General features: G+C 38.7%; 1 non-coding gene across 1 annotated transcript; it reads left to right on the top strand.

The window, feature by feature from the left end:
- The first annotated feature begins 16734 nt into the window (after window positions 1-16734).
- On the top strand, window positions 16735-16841 carry LOC127132903 (small nucleolar RNA R71). Its single transcript, XR_007806907.1, has one exon. It is a non-coding gene; the product is annotated as a small nucleolar RNA R71 (small nucleolar RNA).
- Window positions 16842-18756: the final 1915 nt, after the last annotated feature.

Here is an 18756-nt window from a genome sequence, read left to right on the forward strand (position 1 = left end):
ACAAATCACAAAATATACACCTCTAGGCATGTCAAATTTTTTGACCACATTTTTCCATACAACCAACTTTTCAAATCTACACCACCATCTCTAAGCATACCCAACATACCACAATCCCCTCATATCATCATACCTATCCTTCAACAACCACCACTTGAGTCACACGCTATGCCCCATGAAGAGAAGGATCTCTTGGTTTCAAATACAATGTCAGGTAATGATACTCATCCACCTACTCTTGTTACTACACCTATTGTCACTCCTAATACCTCTACAGCCCCTACTACTGAAACAAACCAAATCATCACAAGGTCGAAAAATAATATATTCAAGCCAAAAAGGATGTATACTGCATCAAAACACCCTCTACCTGAGAATTTGGAACCTTCAAACATCCGCGAGGCAATGAAACATGCCCATTAGCGTCAGGCAATTGCTGATGAATTTGAAGCCTTAATAAGAAATGGCACATTCTCACTTGTACCACCTAAGGCAGGGCAAAACATTGTTGGATGTAGATGGTTATTTCGTATCAAGAGAAATAGTGATGGTTCCATTGCTCGCTACAAGGCACGTCTTGTTGCTAAGGGTTTCACACAATGTCCTGGCATTGACTTCAAGGAGACATTCGGTACATTCGTGATCTCTTACAAAAGTTTGACATGGAGGGGGCGAAACCATCTCCCACACCACTTTCCTCCACAGCAGTGCTACAACTTCACGATGGTACATCATCCACCGATGCCACGGAGTTTCGTAGAATTATAGGAGGACTTCAGTATCTTAATCTTACTCGTCCAGACTTATCATACTGCATCAATAAATTGTCCCAATTTATGCATAAACCAACTTCCCTTCACCTACAACACTTAAAACGCATCCTTCGATACATCAAACTAACCATTAATCATGGTCTCATGCTACACAAAACTGCTGCAAACAACTTGTTAGCATACTCTGATGCAGATTGGGGTGGGAACAATGATGATCGCACATCTACCTCAGCTTATATCATTTTCTTCGGAGGCAACCCAATTTTGTGGCTCTCAAGAAAACAAAGAACTGTAGCACGGTCATCTACTGAGGCTGAATATCGTGCAGTTGCTACCGCTACCACTGAGATCATGTGGCTCCAAAACTTACTGCATGAACTAAGAATACCCATACATGACCCTCCACGACTATTGTGTGACAATGTGGGTGCCACATACCTTTGTTCCAATCCTGTACTTCACTCAAGAATGAAACATATATCATTAGATTATCATTTTGTCAGAGAACAGGTTCAAACCAACAAGCTCATCGTAACACATGTGTCTACCAAGGATCAGCTGGCAGATTTACTCACTAAACCACTTCCCACAACCAAGTTCACTGAACTCATGTCCAAGATAAAGGTCGTTGATGGAACCTTCATCTTGAGGGGGCGTAATGGACCAATGAAAGAAATAATTTGAATTGGTCATCAAATAATTAAGTGAGAGTTATTGGTTATTATTAGCATTTGATCCTGTCAAGTAGTTAACAAACAGTAGCTATAGTTTAGGCATCACTCTAGCTAATTCTATTTAATTATCATCATGTATTATAGCTTTATATACTGATGCAAATCTCTGTAAAATATCATTCTCATATAAGTGAAAAATATACTCTTATAATTGGGACCCGCTGAGTCTTTTGCTACAAGCTTGATGAAGATAGAAAAGTTTTGAGAAACAAAGAAAGACTTGTTCCGTAACGATACAATTAATGGAAGGGTGTATATTTCAATGAAACCTATGCTCATGTAGCTTGATTAGAGGACATAAGGAGGCTTGTCGCTTATTCCTACATCATGAATTTTAAACTCTTTCAAATGGATGTAAAAGTTCATTCTTGAATGATTACATACAGGAGGAAGTGTTTGTTGATCAACCGCTAGGTTTCATCACCCAACCTTTCTAGATCATGCCTTTAAGCTTAAAAATGATATATACGGTCTAAAGCAAGCTCCCAGAGCATGCTACGATCGTCTAAGAAATGTTTTTCTTTATAACAAGTTTCATAAATGACAAGTTGATAAAACCATTTTTGTCAAAAAGTATGAGCATAACATAAGTCTAAAGCAAATTAGATCAGAAGAGTACTAGCTGTATTTTTCACTTACTTCGTAACTCACTTGCCTCACAACATAACAATAAACAAGAAAGTGTAGTTCTATCCATTCCCGAGGCAGAATATGTTGCCACACATAGACGTTCGACTCAAATTATCTAGATGAAACATTAGATAAGTTCTTACATAGTTAATATTGGTATTATCCCGATAAAATGCGACAATACCAGCACCATAAGCCTCATGAAAAAACTTGTACTTCACTCTCAGACTAAACACATTGAAGTTAGGTACCATTTCATAAGAGATCATATTGAAAAAGGAGAATGTGTAATTGAGCAAGTGTGTTCATATAATCAACTTGCAAGTATTTTTACCAAACTGTTTCCTAAAAAAAATTTATTTTTCATAAAAACTGATTTAGGACTATTAAATTAAACATGCAAGGATTAATATATCCTAAGTGTCTAATTTGCTTCTTTTTTCTTCCCTTTCTCTATGTGATATACATGGTCTATATTCTTGCTTGTGTTTATTTTCCACCATTTTGATTTTGCCAAAGGGGTAGAATTATACTCTTAAGAAGAGCAGGATGTGCTCCCTATATTTTTCTAGTGGGTGTTTAACCACTCCAATAACTCACCTTGGTTTTATTTTTTTTCCTCTTCCTAGAGAGATGTGTCGTCAACATCAAAAAGAGGGAGAATATGGATCAATGTGCTTACAGGTGCAGAAGACTGTAGTTGATACTTAATCGCTATATTCACAAGTGCACGAATCGCGTCACAGTAATATAAAAGATTATCGATCCCACAGAGACCAAATCGTCAATCTACCAATTACTATTGTTACGATGTTTATCTAAGGAGGTATAAATGAGATATTGATGTCGCAAAATAATAATAAATAAAGAAAATGATAAATACAATGCAGATAAAGATATGCTTGAATGTATTTCACGTCAGTTAAACGATGTTTCGATTGTCTAAATAGAACTACTTATGGGGCAATATTTTCTACTCTTGAAAAGAATCCATTTAATAGGAACTGTCGCTTTCGCGTATTCATAACCGAGTTTACCCTTAAATTAAGGCCTTTTATTGTCACTTATAAAAGGCGCGCAGAACGCTAAAGTAGTAAACCTATTTTTAAGAAATAAGACTCGTAAGCTAGTTGAAAAGTGATTTTGATTCGGAAAGTTTACCCAAGGAGTTTCCTGATTTTAAATCTATCAACGCGTCCGAAAACAGTTTCAAAAATCATTTTTCCTTAAAGTGATAAAAATTCCTAGTTAACTAAGCCAGGGTGCTTTCGCACTCCTTGAGTAGTTAAAATTAACCAAGTTTGTTTCAGAAAACTCGAATTAAAAATCAAAACAGCCCCTAAAGCATTTCTACAGATGCAATATGTGAAACACCTCTTTAACCGTGATCCTTACATTCTAACCTTTGAAAGATTTAGCCAGACATGGTAATACAAACAAATACAACGATAATGAACATGATGAAAAGAAGTTTAGAATGTAAGGCGTGAAGAACAAGTAAAGCGTGTAAAACAATTAAAATGAGCAATAAAGATAATGGCGAGAAAATTAAATAAAGTAAAGACAATGGCAGGAAATTAAATAAAGTAAAGACAATGGCAGGAAATTAAATAAAGTAAAGACAATGGCAGGAAATTAAACAAAGTAAAGCATGACAAGGAATTAAATAAAGTAAGGCATGGCAAGTAAAATAAAAAGGTGATTAAATTAGAATCTGCTCCAAACGGAGGCTTTAAATCTGGTACAAGAAAGTAAATGAACCTTTGACTTTGAAAATAAAGATGACGACAAAATCAAAGTGCTCCAACTCAATTACACTAAGGTGCGATAACCCCTCGATGTGACGGATTACCGCTTTTACATATGATATTATAGTCTTAGTGTTATAAACTAAGTTGGATGATTTAGAAGTGAACTAGAACGACCTATTTATAGAGGATGTCAACAGCATGCAAAGACCAGGATGCCCTTCAACTGCTTTTTAGTGGGAATGTGGAATTCAAATGTGGCGCCCGCCACCCCTCCATGGGGCCTGCCATGTGAGTAAATGGGGAAGTTCATGGGATCATGGCAGTTTCCTCCTGGTTGAGGGCTGATGTGTCATGGCTTCTCCTATAGTGGCCGCTATGCAGAACGCCACGAGTACAATATTTGCCGAAACCCCCAATTTTTTGGTCTTTTTGCTTTGTTTCTTCTAAAAAGGTCCCGAAAGAGCTAAATACCTTAAAACAACACAAAAGAAAGCATAACACAAGCAAAATAATAAAGACCTAATAGACATGTGCAATCCAAGTCAAATACGCGGTGTGATTCAGTGTTATCAAATTCTCCCACACTTAAACCTTTGCTTGTCCTCAAGCAAAAATCTTTATAGCTCATGCAAGAAAAACAGTATCAACCAGAGTTAATTCAAGGCTAAAAAGGCTTATAAGTTCATTCAAGGAATGTATCGATAGGTACTAACGAATCGAACTAAGGATATTGTAGTGACACTTTCTACAAATGCGGTCATAGGCTTCGTTCCTATATAAATCAATCCATATCACCCCACCATACCTAGGCCTTATTTTCATCTTTTTTAAGTCCTTTTTTCATTCAAGTGCAATCACATTAAGCCCGTTATCCGTACATACTCAGAGTAAGGTGACTGGTTAGTGATGATGGTCTTACGCATGGGGCTCTGGTACATAAGTTTGTGTAGCCCCTTTATTTAACCTAATTGTAGTTGTGGGGGATTGGATCGTAATCCACCCTACCAAGTTCAGCACCAGATACCTCTGAACCAACCAACAATGGGCATATTATTATATATATATTTTTAATTTTTCTGCATGTTTTGTAAACCTCTTTATTTTTCTGGGTTAAATGACCGTGTGAGAGTCACCTAGCCCGGAATTTCATACAACTAGAGGACAAAGCAGAAATTTTTATGATCATTCACTTATTTTCATCAGTCCCCTACGTAGAGCATGCTTAAGCCGGAGCTTACTGCAAGGATAAACTACTTAAGGACTTATTTGGAACAAAAATTAGGGCCACAACATATGGGGTATCGGGATCGACTCTTATAATCATGAAGCCTACGGTGTCAAGACGATATCGATTTTTATAAAAAGTTTTCCCAAATCTTTTACATCATGTCATAAACCTGTCTTATAGCCTGAATATTCAAAATACACTGCTTTCTTTGCTCACAAATTTTTTGGTAAGGCTAAAGAAATGGGAGAAGTACGGATACACCATACAGATGACTCGTCAAACACATGTTATTTTATTGAAAGAAAAACAAACAACTAAAACACACAAAACATACTGAAAATAAAGGAAAGCGATAAAAATCTCCTCCCACAATTAAACCGAACATTGTCCTCAATGTTTCGATATGAGATAGGGTAGGAGTAACCTGAAAGAGAGAGAACTATGGCTGATCACCGACACCTTCACCGCCCTGGTCAGGATGCCTTGGTCGACGACTCCTACTACGACGGCTAAGACCTTCCTGCAACTGTCTAGAGCGACCTAAGAGAGACCCCTGGGTGGCCTCGATAAGTGTGAAGTGTCATTCATTAGCAAGTTGCTAGAGATGCTGCTCATTAGTGATCGCAAGCAAGGACTCCGTGATAGTCCGATGTGCGTGCTCAGTGCGCTGTTGGAAGGCTACCATAAAACTCATATTATCAGTAAATTGGTGGTTTATGGTATTTAGAAGGCCGTCACGCCTTTCTTCCCGAGCCAGGTGCTCGCGCCATATCTCCTCAGTGATGTAAAAACCAGGAGTGGTACTTGCAAAATGGTCAGAAGAAGAAGGTGCAGTGTGTGAAGGTGATGCAGTGTGTGTAGGAATATCATGAGCAAGGGACTTGGACTCTGAAGATTTGGATTATTGGTGAGGATTTCGATCCTGGTAGGTGCTGGATGATGCTCTACTTCAGGTGGGATTCTCTGCTCATATACTGTCTCGGCTTGGTCTTCTATGGAATAGGCCCAGTTGGCCTGATTATAAACACAAGTTACCTGTGGGTCTGGTAAAGTAAAGTAGTGGATAGTCTCACCCTCAATTAAGAGCCTGTATTGATCTGGGTGGAAAGAAGATCTCCTCATGAGGCCACGGTCCAAACAGAAGTCAATATCCATCAAAGTATAACTGCAGTAAGATGTTAGGTGAAACAACCTTCTATCAAGTCCTAGGGCAGAGGCTATATGGGTTACCATGCTTCCAACATGTATAAGACTCACAGCGGAGCGAGCATTAAGATAGAGACTCTCGATCAGAAAATCCCCGCAGCTACCGGGCGTGACTGAGTGGTATAATATATGAAGAAAATCTCTTCAGCACTTACGTGTGTATCAGTGTCACTCTTCCTCAGGAAGGTGTGGGCAATAATCATTTGAAAATATCTGAAAGCGGGATTATGGATCTTGTTAGAGATTTGGGTGGAAGGGTCAGGGCTACCTCCACATGTAATGTCACTCCAGAACTTCTCAACGTCTCTACTCAGGAAATAACTCATGGGGAGCTTAGATGAGGCATCATAAGTAGTCTGAAATCCAAGTAAGTCACCGAAACGCTTGTGGTTAAAGGTGTACTTTGTCCCAAACATCCTGAAATTAATGTAGCCACCATCACTAGCCTGACCAACATAGGGATCGTAGTTCAGCGAGCTCAAGAACTCCAAAGTGAGGTTCCTGTAAGTCACATGCATCGCTTCAGTATGCTCATCCCATTGCAACTGACTGCACAAATGCCTGACACTAGGCTCAATGCCTAATGCTTTCATGCAGCTTGAATCAGGATATCTGGTGGATAGCATTGGACAATGGGAAATCATGGTGTAGCATTGCTCCTGTACTGGGTCACGAAAGATCGCTGGCATAGTGTCGAAATTCTCCATCCTGAAAAGTTAGGTTAAAAATAGAGGACACCTAAAATCGCAAATATTGCAACTGTTAGTCTAAACATAAATATATATATATATATATATATATATATATATATATATATATATATATATATATATATATATATATATATATATATATATATATATATATATATATATATATACCATGCAGTGCTTGTTTAACATCGTTAGCTTGACGATTTGAACTTTATATATCAGAGGTAGAAACCGGAGGGTCGATCAGAGTATGGGCAGGGCATTCTGTGGGGATGTCACCTCCTTGATATTGCTTTAGTCTTTGTCCATTTACCACAAACGGATTACAGGAATTGTTCTGGATTTCAACTGCTCCAGATTTGAGGATTTTGGAAACCTTAAAGGGGCCTGTCCCTCTCGAATGCAGCTTACCTGGAAAAGTTGTAATCTGGAATTGAAAAGGAGAACATAGTCGCCTATACTAAAGTCCTTTTTCACAATCCTTTTTTCATGCCATGCTTTGGTTCTTTCTTTGTATATAATGGCATTCTCGTAAGCGTTCTGGCGGAGTTCCTCCAAATTGTGGATATCGAGGATTCGCTTCTCGCCAGATGCTAGGTAATCCAAATTCAGGGTCTTGATGGCCCAATATGCTTTGTGCTCAAGTTCAAAAGGTAAGTGGCATGACTTTCCATAGACTAACGGGTATGGTATAGTACCAATAGGGGTTTTGTAAGCAGTTCTGTAAGCCCACAATGCTTCTGTTAGCTTTTCAGACCAATCTTTTCTGGATATTGAAATAGTTTTTTTCCAAGATTTGTTTAATCTCTCTATTTGATACTTCCACTTGACCATTAGTCTGGGGAAGATATGGTGTTGCTACTCTGTGTTTTACTCCATACTTTCTTAAGAGTTTATCGAATATCCTGGATATAAAATGTGATCCACCATCATTTATGACAAGTCGTGGTACTCCAAATCTGGGGAAAATATTATTTTTAAACAACTTGATGACTACTCTTGTGTCGTTAGTGGGTGAGGCTATAGCTTCTATCCATTTGGACACATAGTCGACGGCTACCAAAATATACTTGTTTCCCATCAAAGATGGAAAAGGTCCCATGAAATCAATACCCCAAACATCAAATAATTCCACTTCTTGGATGTTCTTAAAAGGCATTCCATCACATCTTGAGATGTTTCCAGCGTGCTGGCATCGGTCACATCGGACAATATAAGTATGGACATCATGCCATAGTGTTGGCCAATAAAGACCAGCTTGAAGGATCTTAGCGTATGTCTTGGATGTGCTTGAATGTCCACCATAGGGTGAAGAGTGACAATGCTCTATGATATTTCTAACTTCTTCTTCCGGGACGCAATGTCGAAAGATCTTATTTGTTCCTCTTTTAAAAAGGAGTGGTTCGTCCCAATAGAAATGTCTTACATCTTTAAAGAACTTCTTCTTTTGTTGATAATTGAGGTCAGGTGGTACGATATTAGCGGCTAGATAATTCACAAAATCAGCGTACCATGGTACTCTGCTAATCTCTGAAACTGTTCCAAAGTTGTCTCTATCAGGTTCAAGGGGAACGGTATCTAACTTAGCTATCAATCTGTCATAGGTGAAATCATCATTTATATGTAAATGGTCTGGCTTCAAATTCTCTTGTCTGGAAAGATGGTCAGCAACTACGTTTTCTGTTCCTTTTTTGTCTCGGATATCTAAGTCGAACTCTTGTAGCAAAAGGATCCATATGAGTAACCTAGTGTCGCTCCCCAGGATTTCCCGAATCCAGGTACAAACGCGAAAAGAGGCGGCGAGAAGAAAAGAAAAGAGTCGCCAGCTATGTACTTTTATCCCAAGAGGAGGGAAAGGTAGTACTGCATAACCTAGAGGGAACGGATAAAACAAGTCTCGAACCAGAGAAACTGGGTAAGGGGGCCGGTTACGTGAAGGGAAGGTTATCGCACCCTTTCACGTCTGTGGTACTCCACAGGATCCACGATTGCTATCTATGTCTAAAGGTGTGTAAAAAAGTCCTACATGCAATGCGAAAGAGAGAAAATCAAAGCAGGGAAAACAAAGAGTTATTGCTCGCACAGGCCCTACCCTGCTGCATACGTATCTCAAGAAGGATTGAGAATCAGAGCACCGTAGCTCGGATAAACTATTTCTATTTGTTTTGTGTTTTTTAGGTGAACAACGTTACTACGCCATCTACCGGATGCTCGACCTTTGGAGACTTACTCACCTGTAGTAGAAGGAGTTAACGTGTTCTTAAGAAAAGAAAATCAAAGAGTTTGTTTGTGTTTTAGGGATGCTCATGCAAGAAAGGAAGTCCTAGACGAAGGAACCGTGCTACCTTAGTTGACATGCAAACGAGAGACTATACGAAGTCTAGCAAACCTATGGGGATACAAAAAGCAAGTCTCAAGAGAGAACAACAACTGGAAATGGAATGCCACTCAATGGGCTTACATCCAACTCCAAAAGCAAACGGGAAACAGAAAGCCAATTGCTGGTCTTACATCTAACTCCACAAAATAGGAAACAGAAAGCCAATCAATGGTCTTACATCCGACTCCTAACACACACAACAGGGTGAAAAAAAGAAAAAGGGTGCCCGGAGAGACCTCGCACGATCTCCTGCCTACGTACCTCATCTGGTATGAGGATCAGGGCGACGTAGTTCCCCTTAAAAGGGGAGAAACTCTCTCCTAACCAGAGACTAGGGAGATAACAACTAAAAGGGAGACTACGACTCGAGCCTAGAAGTTGTCATGCAAACGATCCCTAAGTTGTGGTCTCTAATCAGAACCTAACTCGCACAGGGAGCAAGCTAGCCTAAACAGCAAGTAAACATACATCAATCACAGGTGAACAAGTATCACACTCTATATGCAAACAAGCGGCTCATACAAGGCTGGGCTTTAGTCAAGGGGTCATATCAACCTTGACAAACAAGCCAACACTCGAAGGATGTCCGAGGCTCTTAACCACTGACATTGACCGTCAGGGTGAGCAGATGAAAGGTAATGAGGGTTGGACCTCATAGCTTTTAACCCGGGTCTGGGTGAGCTTCAGATCAATGAAAACATGGGGGTCCAGAATGAGGGACCCTACTCCACTTGACTGACTCTATATACAAGGATCTTGGGTTAGGTTCAAGAGCCTCAGCACGTAGTGCGAGCATAATGAACGACTCAAACGATTAGCAGGGGATTGATTACTAATCCCTTCTATTTTCCAATTGCCTCTTCACTTAGGAGGACTTGAAGTACATGGCACAAATATAAACAATCACAGTCATTGCCTCTTAAGGAGGACTTCAGCCAAATGCCTGCCAAACAGAAACGACAGGGCTTCCAGACTACATGGAGTTAGAGAGTGATTACCTAAGTGGTATGCCAACCACAAGCAAAGCAAAGCTCAAGCAATGAGCTAAAAGCGACTAATGTACCTGTGAGAAAGTCAAACAAGTCAATATGGTATTCAGACAACCAAACAGTCAACAACAGTGTTACAACCAATATGCACACAAGGCAAGTCAACAACTCAAGTGAGTTCATCACCAAGGGACCTACAACACAACAAAGGTTAGTGGACAAAGCCAATTTTCATCTCATGAATTGAGATCACATCAACCACTAGAGCTAATAGCTTGAACCTGAAATACAAAGCTCAAAAGATGAGTACAAACCACTAGTACCAAGACTAGGGTCAAAGGCAAAGCAAAAAGTCAAAACAGCAGCCAATATTCAACATGAGGCACATTTAATCAAGTAAGAACATGTCATAAAAAGGGTCAAACTCAAATCATAAGGAAAGGCCATCAATTAATCAAGATAAGGCAAAGGCACACAATGGTGATCACTATTGGACATTAAGAATAGAAATTCCACATTAAAACAGAAACACATCCAATGATCATGAAAATATTTATGTGATATCAACATTTTAAACACAATCATCATGCAAAAAATTAGGATCAGAGGAGCTCAATTGGTATGTCAATAAAAATGAACAAGATCAACATCAAAATGTGTGACACACATTGTCACACCATACATTCATGTCTGCAAAACAGAGATGGAAAATGATAAAAATGCACAACCAAGCCTCAAAAATCATGCAACATGTTAGGAACCATCGTATCAAATTTCAAAGCAATTGGCCAATGTATGAGCATTTCACAAGAGAATTGGTACAACATGTCACATTTTGCATCATGTTCAAATAATCAAGCATATTTCAAATTCCAGCAATGATAAAAATCAAGAAATCAGCATCACAAAATAATAGACATTCCAATGATCATGTGGAAAAAAATTTGAGTTAAATTGGATTAGTATTCTATTTTTTAGGATTTTTTAATTGGATGAAAATAAAATGGCAATAATGTGAATCATGGAAATAATATGAAAAGAAATGAAAAAAGAGAAATGCACCAGCATGGAGTTGAACACAGAACCCTTAGGTCATAGGCGCTTCAAGTGAACAATAACAAATGAAATGTTTATACGCTGGACTCGAACCCTGGTATCTCAAGTCAACAGTAGCGCTTGGAAAAAAAATCAATTGAATTTTGAAAACAACACAAGCTGGATTCGAACCGAGGTTAGATTGGTTACATATGTGTTTAACATGGAACGCAACCGTTTTGGCCAAGCAGGGGAATTAAAGGTGGAAAATAAACTGGCACGCAGGAGGAATCGAACACGAGACTTGAAGGTGAAAGGCTCATGAACAGTCAAGCCCTAGCGCACGAACCAGAGCAGCGTTGCACTATTCATGGACGGTGGAACACGGTGGTTTCCACCGTCTTCTTCCTTAAGTCCGGCGAAGCTACAGTACGTTCATCAATTTTTTTTTGCAGAATTAAGCGAAATTGGTATGGATCGAACCGTCTCATCGAGTAGAACATGAATCCACAAATAACTAAGCCTAACAGTCCATAGATCATGCAAATCGATTGAAAACATAAAGCATAACAAAATTTCATCTCAACATATCTCACTCATTATTCCACCATTTTCAATGAAATTTGCATCAGAATTCTCAGCATGGAAAGATCTACAATACTATGGCAATAAAATCAAGAATCATGAAGTTCGATTTCTAACCTCTTGAAGAACTGAATGTTGATTTGGTGGATTCAAGGCTTCAAAAGTGTCAAAATCTTCTCCTCTACTCTTGCTATGAAGCTTTGTGCACGATTTGATGCTTGAATTATCCTGGATCTGGCTCAAATTGCAATCTCCATGTTCATCTTCATGAGTGCAACTTGCTTGATTCTTGATGGAATTCTTCAAATCAAAGCTTGATCCCTACTAAATGATGATCAATGAACCCAAATATGCAATAAAATTCAGGTGTTATGTGGAGAAAATTCAAATTTGGATTGAGAGAAGAATTTGGAGGGAAATGAAATCTAGATCTAGAACTTGTAAGAATGAGAAATTCTGTTATGATTAGCCTTTTATATGCTATGTTAATTATCATGCTAATCCAAATTAGCAATGGCTAATGAAAAGTTAATGAGAAATAAGGTGTATGACCAAAAAATGAAAAATGAGGGTGCATGGTTCAATCCCACGTGAACAGTAACATGTGGAGGTGTATTTTCACTTAAAATCAGTTCATGAACACAATTGGATTGAAATTTAACTCATGTAATGCACCAAATTTAAATTGCCAATTTTCCCTCCAAAATGCACTTGTGTAAGCCAATGATCATATGAGATATTTTCATGTAATGTAATGATGGATTTGAAAAATATTGGTCATGAGAAGCAATATGCAAAAAGAATGGCCTAAATTGGAGTTTTGAATCAAAAGTTATGGCACTTTGAAGTTTCATGCACACTTGGTGATCATTTGCTCATAACTCCTCAACCATTCATCAGATGCTCATGATCTTGGACTCTTTGGAAATGGGAGATAAAGATATTCAACTTTCATTTTGACCAAAAATTCATTTGAAGCTTCTTTGATGTTGGAAAGTTGAGTTGAATGTGGTCCAAAAACTTGCCATTTTTGGAAACTTGAAATTACAAGTCACTTTCCATTTTTGGAAACTTTTGATCTGGCTTCAAAATCTTCAAGGTAGATGTTTGACATGATGAATAAGCCCCTTTTTGACATGAATGAAGTGTCTCACACCATTTCTCCACCTCCTAGCCCTCAGTTGACTTTTAGTTGACTTTTATAGGCCCCAGATGACTTGGCAATGCACTGATGACTTTGAGCCTCTACCACTTGGCAAAGTTGCTTCAAAATGAACCTTGGCTCATATAAGCTCTTCAAAATAATCAGGTGGCCTTTATCTCAAGGAAAAACCTTGCTCTTTTGCACTGAGGAATTCTCTTGATACTAATGCTGAATGCAATGATGCAATGCAAGATGTAATGATAAATGACCTAAAAAATGAAATGTATGCATGAATGGGGGGTGCAAATTTGAGGTGCTACACCTAGGTTTCACATCCTTTTTGCTTAGAAGGTAACAAATAGCTTCATGGTTTGTATAGACTATAATCTTAGATCCGACAAGATAATACCTAAATTTATCAATTGCAACAACTACAACTAGGAGTTCCTTCTCTGTTGTCGTATAATTGAGTTGAGAGGCATCTAGGGTTCTACTAGCGTAATATATCACATGTAATTTCTTATTTTTTCTTTTTCCTAAAACAGCTCCTATAGCAAAATCGCTAGCATCACACATTATTTCAAAAGGTTGAGTCCAATCTGGAGTTTGTAAAATGGGTGCTGAAATTAGCGCTTGTTTTAAATGATTAAAGGCTTTGATACATTTTCATTGAAAATGAATTCAACGTCTTTCATCAGAAGTATGGTCAAGGGTTTTGTTATTTTAGAGAAATCTTTGATAAAGCGTCGATAAAAACCGGCGTGTCCAAGAAAACTTCGGACTTCTCTAACAGTCTTAGGAGGGTTAAGGTTTTCTATCACTTCTATCTTTGCTTTGTCGACCTCAATGCCTCTTTCAGATATTATATGTCCTAACACTATGCCTTCTTTAACCATAAAGTGGCACTTCTCCCAGTTTAATACAAGGTTAACTTCTACGCATCTTTCTAGGATTTTCTCAAGATTAATGAGGCAATTCTCAAAGTCAAACCCACATACCGAGAAATCATCCATGAACACTTCCATAATTCCGTCGAGATAATCTGTGAAGGTTGACATCATACAACGTTGGAAAGTAGTTGGCGCATTGCAGAGTCCAAACGACATTCATCTGTAAGCAAATGTTCAGTAAGGACAGCTGAAAGTTGTTTTCTCTTAATCCTCGGGGTGTATGGGTATTTGGAAAATCCAGAATATCCATCCAGATAACAAAAGTAAGAGTGTCTGGCAAGACGCTCAAGCATTTGATCTATGAATGGAAGGGGGAAATGGTCTTTCCTAGTTGCCTTATTGAGTTTCCTATAGTCTATGCACATACGCCATCCACCTTTTATACGTTTAACCACATGCTCGCCCTTCTCGTTCTGCACGACTGTGATGCCTCCTTTTTTGGGTACCACATGTAGAGGACTTACCCATTTACTATCGGAGATCTGATAGATTATACCATCTTCTAGCAGTTTAAGGACTTCCTTCTTTACCACCTCACTCATTATAGGGTTGATTCTTCTCTGATGTTCTCTAGAAGGTTTTGAATCCTCCTCTAGCGAGATCCTGTACATACACACGGATGGGCTTATACCTTTTAAATTAGATATGTTGTATCCTAAGGCAGAGGGGTATCTTCGTAAAACATTCAAGAGTTGGTTTGTCTCGTCTTGGTTTAAGGTGGCACTAACTATTACTGGGCGGTTCATTTCTTTATCCAAAAACTCGTATCTTAGGTTCTTGGGCAATTCCTTAAGTTCTTGAGCTGGTTTTTGAGAGTTTGGTGAAAGGTCTGGAGTAAGGGCCAAACATTCGTTAGTGTGAGGTTTCGTTTCCTTTGGCTCGTCATCCTTTTCATTCGGGTTTGAAAATGGTTCGATCATAGGTTCTTCTTGATCAAATTCCCTTATGCATTCATCTATGATATCAATCGCGTAACATGTGTCTCCTATAATTGGTGCCATCAGGAACTTTGAAAGAATAAACTCTATCTTTTCATCTCCTACTTCGAAAGTTAATTTTCCTCTTTTAACATCTATTATAGCTCCGGCTGTTGATAAAAATGGTCTACCTAAAAGGATAGGGATATCGTCGTCTTCCTTGATATCTATGACCATAAAGTCTGTCGGGATATAAAGTTGACCGATCCTAACGGGGATGTCTTCTAATATGCCTACAGGATACTTAACAGATCTATCGGCTAATTGGAGGGACATCTTAGTTGGTTGTAATTCTCCTAAATTTAACCTTTTACACACAGCTAAGGGCATTAAACTCACACTAGCGCCTAAGTATAGGAAAGCTTTGTCGATCTCATGACTCCCTAGAATGCAAGGTATAGAAAAACTCCCAGGGTCTTTCTCCTTCTTAGCAAGTTTATTCTCGGAAATAAAGTTGCATTCCAAGGGTTTGGGATCGTCAAGCCTACGCTTGTTGGTTAAGATGTCTTTGAGAAATTTGGTGTAAGATGGAATTTGGGTGATGGCTTCGGTGAAAGGAATCTCTACATGAAGCTTCTCTATTACTTTTATAAACTTTTGGTATTGGTTATCGATTTTGGTTTGTTTAAGTCTTTGCGGATATGGGATTGGTGGTTTGTACGGGGGTGGTGGTTTGTAAACTTTATCCTTGGCTTCTCCTTCTTGGTCGGTTTGTTTTTCGGGTTCCACTGGTTCCCCTCCTTGGTTGACAGGTATATTTTCTTTAGAAGCTTTGGACTCGCTCATTGCTGGGTTATAAGGCCCTTCGTAAGCGGTCCCACTTTGTAATGTGATAGCGTTAGCTTGCCCTCGAGGGTTGAGTTGAGGTTGTCCAGGGAATTGTCCTCTAGGTGTAATTTGTAGGGCTTGGTTTTGTGCTACCAGTGAGATCTGAGTTTCAAGCATCTTATTGTGAGTAATTATCTGATCAACCTTAGTCCCTAATTGCGTTATCAGTTCGTTTACATGAATGTTCTGGTTTAGGAATTCTTCATTTTGCTGAGTCTGGACTGATACAAAGTTCTCCATGATCTTCTCAAGGTTAGGCTTCTAGGGCACAACTTGTATAGGTTGATTTGGTTTTTGGGCTTGAAAACCTTGTGGTCTTTGAGGTGCAAAACTTTGAATAGGGTTCTGGTTTTTATAGGAAAAATTCGAGTGATTCTTCCATCCAGGGCTGTAAGTGTTTGAAAATGGGTTACCTTGGGCGTATTTCACTTGGTCGGTGTTCAGGTCGTTCGAAAGGTTACATTCTGGCGATTCGTGTCCTTTAGATCCACAAAGTTCACACTCTGTGTGGACTACCGTTGCGGTGTTAGAGTTTGTAGAAATATGTTCGACCTTAAGGGCTAAAGCATCCATTTTCGCTTGCATCATGTCCATAGAACTTATCTCATGTATTCCACCTTGGGTCTCCTTTTTCTCTACTGATGCTCTTTCAGTTCCCCATTGGTAATGGTTTTGGGCCATATCCTCAATTAGGTCACAAGCTTCAGGGTAAGGTTTGTTCATCAATGCGCCACCAGCGACAGCGTCGATGCTCATCTTTGTGTTAAAATGGAGTCCATTGTAGAAGGTATGAACGATCAACCATTGTTCTAGTCCATGGTGTGGACAGACTCTTAATAACTCCTTGTATCTCTCCCAAGCTTCAAAAAGTGATTCTCCTTGGTTTTGAGTAAATCTAGTTATTTGGTTTCGAAGAACAACAATCTTACTAGGGGGAAAATATCTAGCAAGAAATACTCTCCTAAGGTCTTCCCAGGTAGTTATTCAGTTAGCTGGAAGTGAATCTAACCACGAACGTGATCTATCTCTGAGGGAGAAAGGAAATAATCTTAAACGAATCGCATCAGGTGAAGCACCGTTGGATTTAAAGGTGTCGGCCAGTTGGATAAAGACTTTTAAATGTTGATTTGGGTTCTCAGTAGCGAGACCCGCGAATTGGTTTTGTTGCACTAATTGCAGTAAAGATGGTTTTAGTTCGAAATTGTTGGCAGGAATGAGGGGGTTTACTATAATAGAACTAGGTTCCTCGTCAGAGGGTTGGGCAAATTCCTTAAGAGGTCTCCAGTCGCGATTCTCGGGCATAGCTTTCTTAATTTGGATGAGTAAGAGGTGTGTACGAGTGTAACGTTCAGGTTTCGCTAAAGGATCTACTAAATTTCCGGTACTACGGGTTCATCGCATTTACCGGCTAATAATGCCTTAGTCTAGACGGTGTAACAACAGGGTACGAAATTTGACGAAGTTGGTCCCCGGCAACGGCGCCAAAAACTTGATCGCTATATTCGCAAGTGCACGAATCGCACCAGAGTAATATAAAAGATTATTGATCCCACAGAGACCAAATCGTCAATCTATCGATTACTATTGTTACGATGTTTATCTAAGGCGGTACAAATGAGATATTGATGTCGCAAAATAACATTAAATAATAAAAATGATAAATACAGTGCAGATAAAGATAGGCTTGAATGTATTTCGCGTCAGTTAAACGATGCTTCGACTATCTAAATAGAACTACTTATGGGGCAATATTTTCTACTCTTGAAAAGAATCCATTTAACAGGAACTGTCGCTTTCGCGTATTCAGAACCGAGTTTACCCTTAAATTAAGGCCTTTTATTATCACTTATAAAAGGTGCGCAAAATGCTAAAGTAGTAAACCCATTTTCAAGAAATAAGACTCGTAAGCTTAGTTCAAAAGTGATTTTGATTCGGAAAGTTTACCCAAGGAGTTTCCTGATTTTAAATCTATCAACGCGTCCGAAAAAAGTTTCAAAAATCATTTTTCCTTAAAGTGATAAAAATTCCTAGTTAACTAAGCCAGGGTGCTTTCGCACTTCTTGAGTAGTTAAAATTAACCAAGTTTGTTTCAGAAAACTCGAATTAAAAATCAAAACAGCCCCTAAAGCATTTCTACAGATGCAATATGTGAAACACCTCTTTAACCGCGATCCTTACATTCTAACCTTTGAAATATTTAGCCAGACATGGTAATACAAACAAATACAACGATATTGAACATAATGAAAAGAAGTTTAGAATGTAAGGCGTGAAGAACAAGTAAAGCGTGTAAAACAATTAAAACGAGCAATAAAGATAATAGCGAGAAAATTAAATAAAGTAAAGACAATGGCAGGAAATTAAATAAAATAAAGACAATGGCAAGAAATTAAATAAAGTAAAGAATGAAAAGGAATTAAATAAAGTAAGGCATGGCAAGTAAAATAAAAAAGGCGATTAAATTAGAACCTGCTCCAAATGGAGGCTTTAAATCTGGTACAAGGAAGTAAATGAACCTTTGACTTTGAAAATAAAGATGACGACAAAATCAAAGTGCTCTAACTCAATTACACTAAGGTGCGATAACCCCTCGATGTGACGAATTACCGCTTTTACAGATGATATTATAGTCTTAGTGTTATAAACTAAGTTGGATGATTTGGAAGTGAACTAGAACGACCTATTTATAGAGGTACTCAACAGCATGCAAAGATCAGGATGCCCTTCAACTGCTCTTTAGTGGGAATGTGGAATTCAAAGGTGGCGCCCGCCATGTGAGTAAATGAGGAAGTTCATGGGATTGTGGTAGTTTCCTCCTGGTTGAGGGCTGATG

The sequence above is a fragment of the Lathyrus oleraceus genome, chromosome 3 (assembly GCF_024323335.1).
Source record: "Lathyrus oleraceus cultivar Zhongwan6 chromosome 3, CAAS_Psat_ZW6_1.0, whole genome shotgun sequence".
In the NCBI taxonomy this organism is placed as follows: Eukaryota; Viridiplantae; Streptophyta; class Magnoliopsida; order Fabales; family Fabaceae; genus Lathyrus; species Lathyrus oleraceus.